Here is a 7,109-nt window from a genome sequence, read left to right on the forward strand (position 1 = left end):
TTAACCATTTGCCCGGGCCGGGTTGGTTAACGAATTGTCAGGTTTGGGCTTGGTTAACCATTTGCCCGGGCCGGGTTGGTTAGCGAATTGTCATGGTTGGGTTGGTTAACGAATTGTCGGCCCATGGGCCAGCAAGGAGTTTCTGATGAACATCGGCCGGGACATTTTGACGGCGGGGCAAGAACTAGTTGTTATTGAGGGCGAAGGGTTTGTCCTCAGCTGGTTGATTGTCGAATAGTCGGGGCTGCCGGGCCGGTTACCGATTTGCCCGGCCGGCTTGGTTAACCATTTGCCCGGGCCGGGTTGGTTAGCGAATTGTCAGGTTTGGGCTTGGTTAACCATTTGCCCGGGCCGGGTTGGTTAGCGAATTGTCATGGTTGGGTTGGTTACCGAATTGTCGGGTTTGGGCTTGGTTAACGATTTGCCCGAGCAGGGTGGGTGAACACATTGTCAGGAGCGTGCGCAGTTGGTTCACGAAACTGCCTGTTCCGGGTTTCTAGAGCATTGTCAGGCCCGGCCGGCCGGGTTAGCGCCTTGCCAGACCCAACTTGACGAAATTCAGTGCAGCGCGGGTAATCGGCGGGAGTAACTATGACTCTCTTAAGGTAAGGAGGGGGGGCCCATGGGCCAGCAAGGAGTTTCTGATGAACATCGGCCGGGACATTTTGACGGCGGGGCAAGACGTAGTTGTTATTGAGGGTGAAGGGTTTCTCCTCAGCTGGTTGATTGTCGAATAGTCGGGGCTGCCGGGCCGGTTACCGATTTGCCCGGCCGGCTTGGTTAACCATTTGCCCGGGCCGGGTTGGTTAACGAATTGTCAGGTTTGGGCTTGGTTAACCATTTGCCCGGGCCGGGTTGGTTAGCGAATTGTCATGGTTGGGTTGGTTACCGAATTGTCGGGTTTGGGCTTGGTTAACGATTTGCCCGAGCAGGGTGGGTGAACACATTGTCAGGAGCGTGCGCAGTTGGTTCACGAAACTGCCTGTTCCGGGTTTCTAGAGCATTGTCAGGCCCGGCCGGCCGGGTTAGCGGCTTGCCAGACCCAACTTGACGAAATTCAGTGCAGCGCGGGTAATCGGCGGGAGTAACTATGACTCTCTTAAGGTAAGGAGGGGGGCCCATGGGCCAGCAAGGAGTTTCTGATGAACATCGGCCGGGACATTTTGACGGCGGGGCAAGAACTAGTTGTTATTGAGGGCGAAGGGTTTGTCCTCAGCTGGTTGATTGTCGAATTGTCGGGACTGCCGGGCCGGTTACCGATTTGCCCGGCCGGCTTGGTTAACCATTTGCCCGGGCCGGGTTGGTTAACGAATTGTCAGGTTTGGGCTTGGTTAACCATTTGCCCGGGCCGGGTTGGTTAGCGAATTGTCATGGTTGGGTTGGTTAACGAATTGTCGGCCCATGGGCCAGCAAGGAGTTTCTGATGAACATCGGCCGGGACATTTTGACGGCGGGGCAAGAACTAGTTGTTATTGAGGGCGAAGGGTTTGTCCTCAGCTGGTTGATTGTCGAATAGTCGGGGCTGCCGGGCCGGTTACCGATTTGCCCGGCCGGCTTGGTTAACCATTTGCCCGGGCCGGGTTGGTTAGCGAATTGTCAGGTTTGGGCTTGGTTAACCATTTGCCCGGGCCGGGTTGGTTAGCGAATTGTCATGGTTGGGTTGGTTAACGCATTGTCAGGGTTGGGCTTGGTTAACGATTTGCCCGAGCAGGGTGGGTGAACGCATTGTCAGGAGCGTGCGCGGTTGGTTCACGAAACTGCCTGTTCCGGGTTTCTAGAGCGTTGTCAGGCCCGGCCGGCCGGGTTAGCGGCTTGCCAGACCCAACTTGACGAAATTCAGTGCGGCGCGGGTAAACGGCGGGAGTAACTATGACTCTCTTAAGGTAAGGAGGGGGGCCCATGGGCCAGCAAGGAGTTTCTGATGAACATCGGCCGGGACATTTTGACGGCGGGGCAAGAACTAGTTGTTATTGAGGGCGAAGGGTTTGTCCTCAGCGGGTTGATTGTCGAATTGTCGGGACTGCCGGGCCGGTTAGCGATTTGCCCGGCCGGCTTGGTTAACCATTTGCCCGAGCCGGGTTGGTTACCGAATTGTCTGGGTTGGGCTTGGTTAACCATTTGTCCGAGCCGGGTTGGTTAATGAATTGCCATGGCCGGGTTGGTTAACGCAGTTTCAGGGTTGGGCTTGATTAACGATTTGCCCGAGCAGGGTTGGCTAACGCATTGTCAGGAGCGTGCGCGGTTGGTTCACGAAACTGCCTGTTCCGGGTTTCTAGAGCGTTGTCAGGCCCGGCCGGCCGGGTTAGCGGCTTGCCAGACCCAACTTGACGAAATTCAGTGCAGCGCGGGTAATCGGCGGGAGTAACTATGACTCTCTTAAGGTTAAGGAGGGGGGCCCATGGGCCAGCAAGGAGTTTCTGATGAACATCGGCCGGGACATTTTGACGGCGGGGCAAGAACTAGTTGTTATTGAGGGCGAAGGGTTTGTCCTCAGCTGGTTGATTGTCGAATCGTCGGGACTGCCGGGCCGGTCAACGATTTGCCCGGCCGGCTTGGTTAACCATTTGCCCGAGCCGGGTTGGTTAATGAATTGCCATGGCCGGGTTGGTTAACGCAGTTTCAGGGTTGGGCTTGATTAACGATTTGCCCGAGCAGGGTGGGTGAACGCATTGTCAGGAGCGTGCGCGGTTGGTTCACGAAACTGCCTGTTCCGGGTTTCTAGAGCGTTGTCAGGCCCGGCCGGCCGGGTTAGCGGCTTGCCAGACCCAACTTGACGAAATTCAGTGCGGCGCGGGTAAACGGCGGGAGTAACTATGACTCTCTTAAGGTAAGGAGGGGGGCCCATGGGCCAGCAAGGAGTTTCTGATGAACATCGGCCGGGACATTTTGACGGCGGGGCAAGAACTAGTTGTTATTGAGGGCGAAGGGTTTGTCCTCAGCGGGTTGATTGTCGAATTGTCGGGACTGCCGGGCCGGTTAGCGATTTGCCCGGCCGGCTTGGTTAACCATTTGCCCGAGCCGGGTTGGTTACCGAATTGTCTGGGTTGGGCTTGGTTAACCATTTGTCCGAGCCGGGTTGGTTAATGAATTGCCATGGCCGGGTTGGTTAACGCAGTTTCAGGGTTGGGCTTGATTAACGATTTGCCCGAGCAGGGTTGGCTAACGCATTGTCAGGAGCGTGCGCGGTTGGTTCACGAAACTGCCTGTTCCGGGTTTCTAGAGCGTTGTCAGGCCCGGCCGGCCGGGTTAGCGGCTTGCCAGACCCAACTTGACGAAATTCAGTGCGGCGCGGGTAAACAGCGGGAGTAACTATGACTCTCTTAAGGTTAAGGAGGGGGGCCCATGGGCCAGCAAGGAGTTTCTGATGAACATCGGCCGGGACATTTTGACGGCGGGGCAAGAACTAGTTGTTATTGAGGGCGAAGGGTTTGTCCTCAGCTGGTTGATTGTCGAATCGTCGGGACTGCCGGGCCGGTCAACGATTTGCCCGGCCGGCTTGGTTAACCATTTGCCCGAGCCGGGTTGGTTACCGAATTGTCTGGGTTGGGCTTGGTTAACCATTTGTCCGAGCCGGGTTGGTTAATGAATTGCCATGGCCGGGTTGGTTAACGCAGTTTCAGGGTTGGGCTTGATTAACGATTTGCCCGAGCAGGGTTGGCTAACGCATTGTCAGGAGCGTGCGCGGTTGGTTCACGAAACTGCCTGTTCCGGGTTTCTAGAGCGTTGTCAGGCCCGGCCGGCCGGGTTAGCGGCTTGCCAGACCCAACTTGACGAAATTCAGTGCAGCGCGGGTAATCGGCGGGAGTAACTATGACTCTCTTAAGGTTAAGGAGGGGGGCCCATGGGCCAGCAAGGAGTTTCTGATGAACATCGGCCGGGACATTTTGACGGCGGGGCAAGAACTAGTTGTTATTGAGGGCGAAGGGTTTGTCCTCAGCTGGTTGATTGTCGAATCGTCGGGACTGCCGGGCCGGTCAACGATTTGCCCGGCCGGCTTGGTTAACCATTTGCCCGAGCCGGGTTGGTTAATGAATTGCCATGGCCGGGTTGATTAACGCATTGTCAGGGTTGGGCTTGGTTAACGATTTGCCCGAGCAGGGTGGGTGAACGCATTGTCAGGAGCGTGCGCGGTTGGTTCACGAAACTGCCTGTTCCGGGTTTCTAGAGCGTTGTCAGGCCCGGCCGGCCGGGTTAGCGGGTTGCCAGACCCAACTTGACGAAATTCAGTGCGGCGCGGGTAAACGGCGGGAGTAACTATGACTCTCTTAAGGTAAGGAGGGGGGGCCCATGGGCCAGCAAGGAGTTTCTGATGAACATCGGCCGGGACATTTTGACGGCGGGGCAAGAACTAGTTGTTATTGAGGGCGAAGGGTTTGTCCTCAGCTGGTTGATTGTCGAATTGTCGGGACTGCCGGGCCGGTTAACGATTTGCCCGGCCGGCTTGGTTAACCATTTGCCCGAGCCGGGTTGTTTAGCGAATTGCCATGTATGGGTTGGTTAACGAATTGTCGGGTTTGGGCTTGGTTAACGACTTGACCGTGCAGGGTTGGTTAACGAATTGTCGGGGTTGGGCTTGGTTAACGATTTGCCCGAGTAGGGTTGGTTAGCGAATTGTCCGGGTCAGACTGGTTAACGAATTGGCATGTCCGAGTAGGTTAACGAATTGCCAGAGCCAGCTTGGTTAACGAATTGTCCGGCTGGGTTGGTGCACTCATTGCCAGGACAGGGTTGTTTAATGAATTGTCCGTTCCCAGTTGGTTCACGAATTGGCAAGGCCAGGGTGGTTAAGGAATTGTCCGGGCCAGGTTGGTTAACGAATTGCCCGTCCTGGCTGGTTAACGAATTGTCAGGGTCAGGTTGGTTAACGAATTGCCATGGCCGGGTAGGTTAACGAATTGCCAGAGCCAGCTTGGTTAACGAACTGTCCGGCCGGGTTGGTTAACGAATTGTCCGTTCCCAGTTGGTTCACGAATTGGCAAGGACAGGGTGGTTAACGAATTGTCCGGCCGGGTTGGTGCACTCATTGCCAGGACAGGGTTGGTTACCGAATTGTCCGTTCCCAGTTGGTTCACGAATTGGAAAACCAGGGTGGTTAAAGTATTGTCCGGGCCTGGTTGGTTAACGAATTGCCCGTCCTGGTTGGTTAACGAATTGTCCGGGTCAGGTTGGTTAACGAATTGCCAGGGTCTGGTTGGTTACCGAATTGTCCGGCCGGGTTGGTGCACTCATTGCCAGGACAGGGTTGGTTGACGAATTGCCCGTCCTGGTTGGTTAACGAATTGCCAGGGTCTGGTTGGTTACCGAATTGTCCGGCCGGGTTGGTGCACTCATTGCCAGGACAGGGTTGGTTAACGAATTGCCAGAGCCAGCTTGGTTAACGAATTGTCCGGCCGGGTTGGTTAACGAATTGTCCCGGCCAGGTTGGTTAACGAATTGCCAGAGCCAGCTTGGTTAACGAATTGTCCGGCCGGGTTGGTGCACTCATTGCCAGGACAAGGTTGGTTAACGAATTGTCCGGTTCCGAATGGTTAACGAATTGCCCGGTCCCGGTCGGTTCACGAATTGCCCGCCCGCTGATTGTTAACTTTTCGCACCGGCGGGGGATGGCTTGGGTAACGAGCCTCCAAGATCTGTCGGTTAACCATTTGCCCGGTGGCAATTCGTTAACCAAGTCCGCTCCGGAAGTCTGGATGGGGGTCGGATTTGCCGGCCGAGGCCGACCCGGAGTTCCAGAGGCTCGGCCGCCGGGGTCAGATTCGGCCGCCCCTTTGACACATGCAATTTCAGTACGGGGGCATTGGCGGGGTTCCTGCAGATATATAGGGAGGCCGTTTTCACGAGTTGTTGAAGTATTCGGTAGATGGCACCGGCCTCCCCAATTGGTTAACCCGGGCCACGCGGCAGCTTTTCCGCACGATTCCGAAGATTGCCGGTATGGATTTTCGGACAAATACCCAATCGCGGAAGTCTGTCAGCGGGACCTATTCGCAGGCCCATGCCGGCCGAGGGGCGGCATTTTCCGTATGACTACCGGTGCTCCGGCCGCCGAATGGAAACCTTGCCCGAATGAATTTCTGACAAAGTCCCGAGGCGGGAGCCAGTAAGGGGACGTATTCGGCGGGCCGTGCCGGCCGAGCGGCGGCATTTTCGGAGGGACAACCGCAGGTCCCGCCGTCGATCCGAGACCTTGGCTGAAGAGTCGAAAGTAATCTAAGTCCCGACTCGGAAGTCAGAATGAAGGCGACTTCGGGGCCCTCCTGCCGACCGAGGCGGCCGATCGACGGCGGCACTACCGGAGGGCCGCCCGCCGAGCCAGCCGCGTGCCCTCGGCGCCACGCCGGTTAACCAATTGCCGTCGGAAGCCTGTGAAGGTCGGATCTGCCCCGTCGGGCGGGCCCGAGGTGCCCCGCGACCGGCATGAGCTCCGGGCGTCGTGCCGCCGGTTTGACACATGTCATTGTTGCACGGTCTGTCGCGGCTCTGGTTAACGAGTTAGGCCCGGAAGTCACTATGGGGGTCGGATTTGCCCCGCCTGGCGGGGCCAGAGTGCGACCTTCCCGGTAGGACTTCCGGGAGGCATCCCGCCGACTTGACACATGCAATTTCTGTACGGGGGGATTGGCGGGGTTCCCGGAGATTTACGGGAACACGTTTTCCAGACACACTTAGCAGGGTGACTAGTGGTACGGTTGACACAGTGCAGAGTTCTAAGTGAGCCTTACTCAATTGTGACTCAGTAAGCGGGAGGCCGGGCGAGCTCCGACTTACAATGATAAAAGCTTTTTTTCGCTATTTCCGAAAAAAATGACAAAGTCCAAGAACGCAGCGGGGGCTGCGGACAGACAGAGTCTGAGCGCGGACCGCGGGCGGCGGCCGGCAGACCGACGGTGGCAAAAGCTTTATATCGATCCGAAAAGCAAAGAGGCATTGTGTGTACCAAGACGGAGAAGGGACAAGCCTGCCGCTGGTGCCCTCGCGAGTGTCGTCTGCGTTAGACCTCTGTTCCCCGATCGATCCGGCTTGGTCGGTCCTACCTTTGGGAGAGGCCGAGTGGAAGCGACGGTCTCGACACGTGCGCCGAACTTCCGTGCTCGGCTCGTTACCATCTC

This window comes from Mobula birostris, chromosome 12 (genome assembly GCF_030028105.1).
Source record: "Mobula birostris isolate sMobBir1 chromosome 12, sMobBir1.hap1, whole genome shotgun sequence".
Classification (NCBI taxonomy): Eukaryota; Metazoa; Chordata; class Chondrichthyes; order Myliobatiformes; family Myliobatidae; genus Mobula; species Mobula birostris.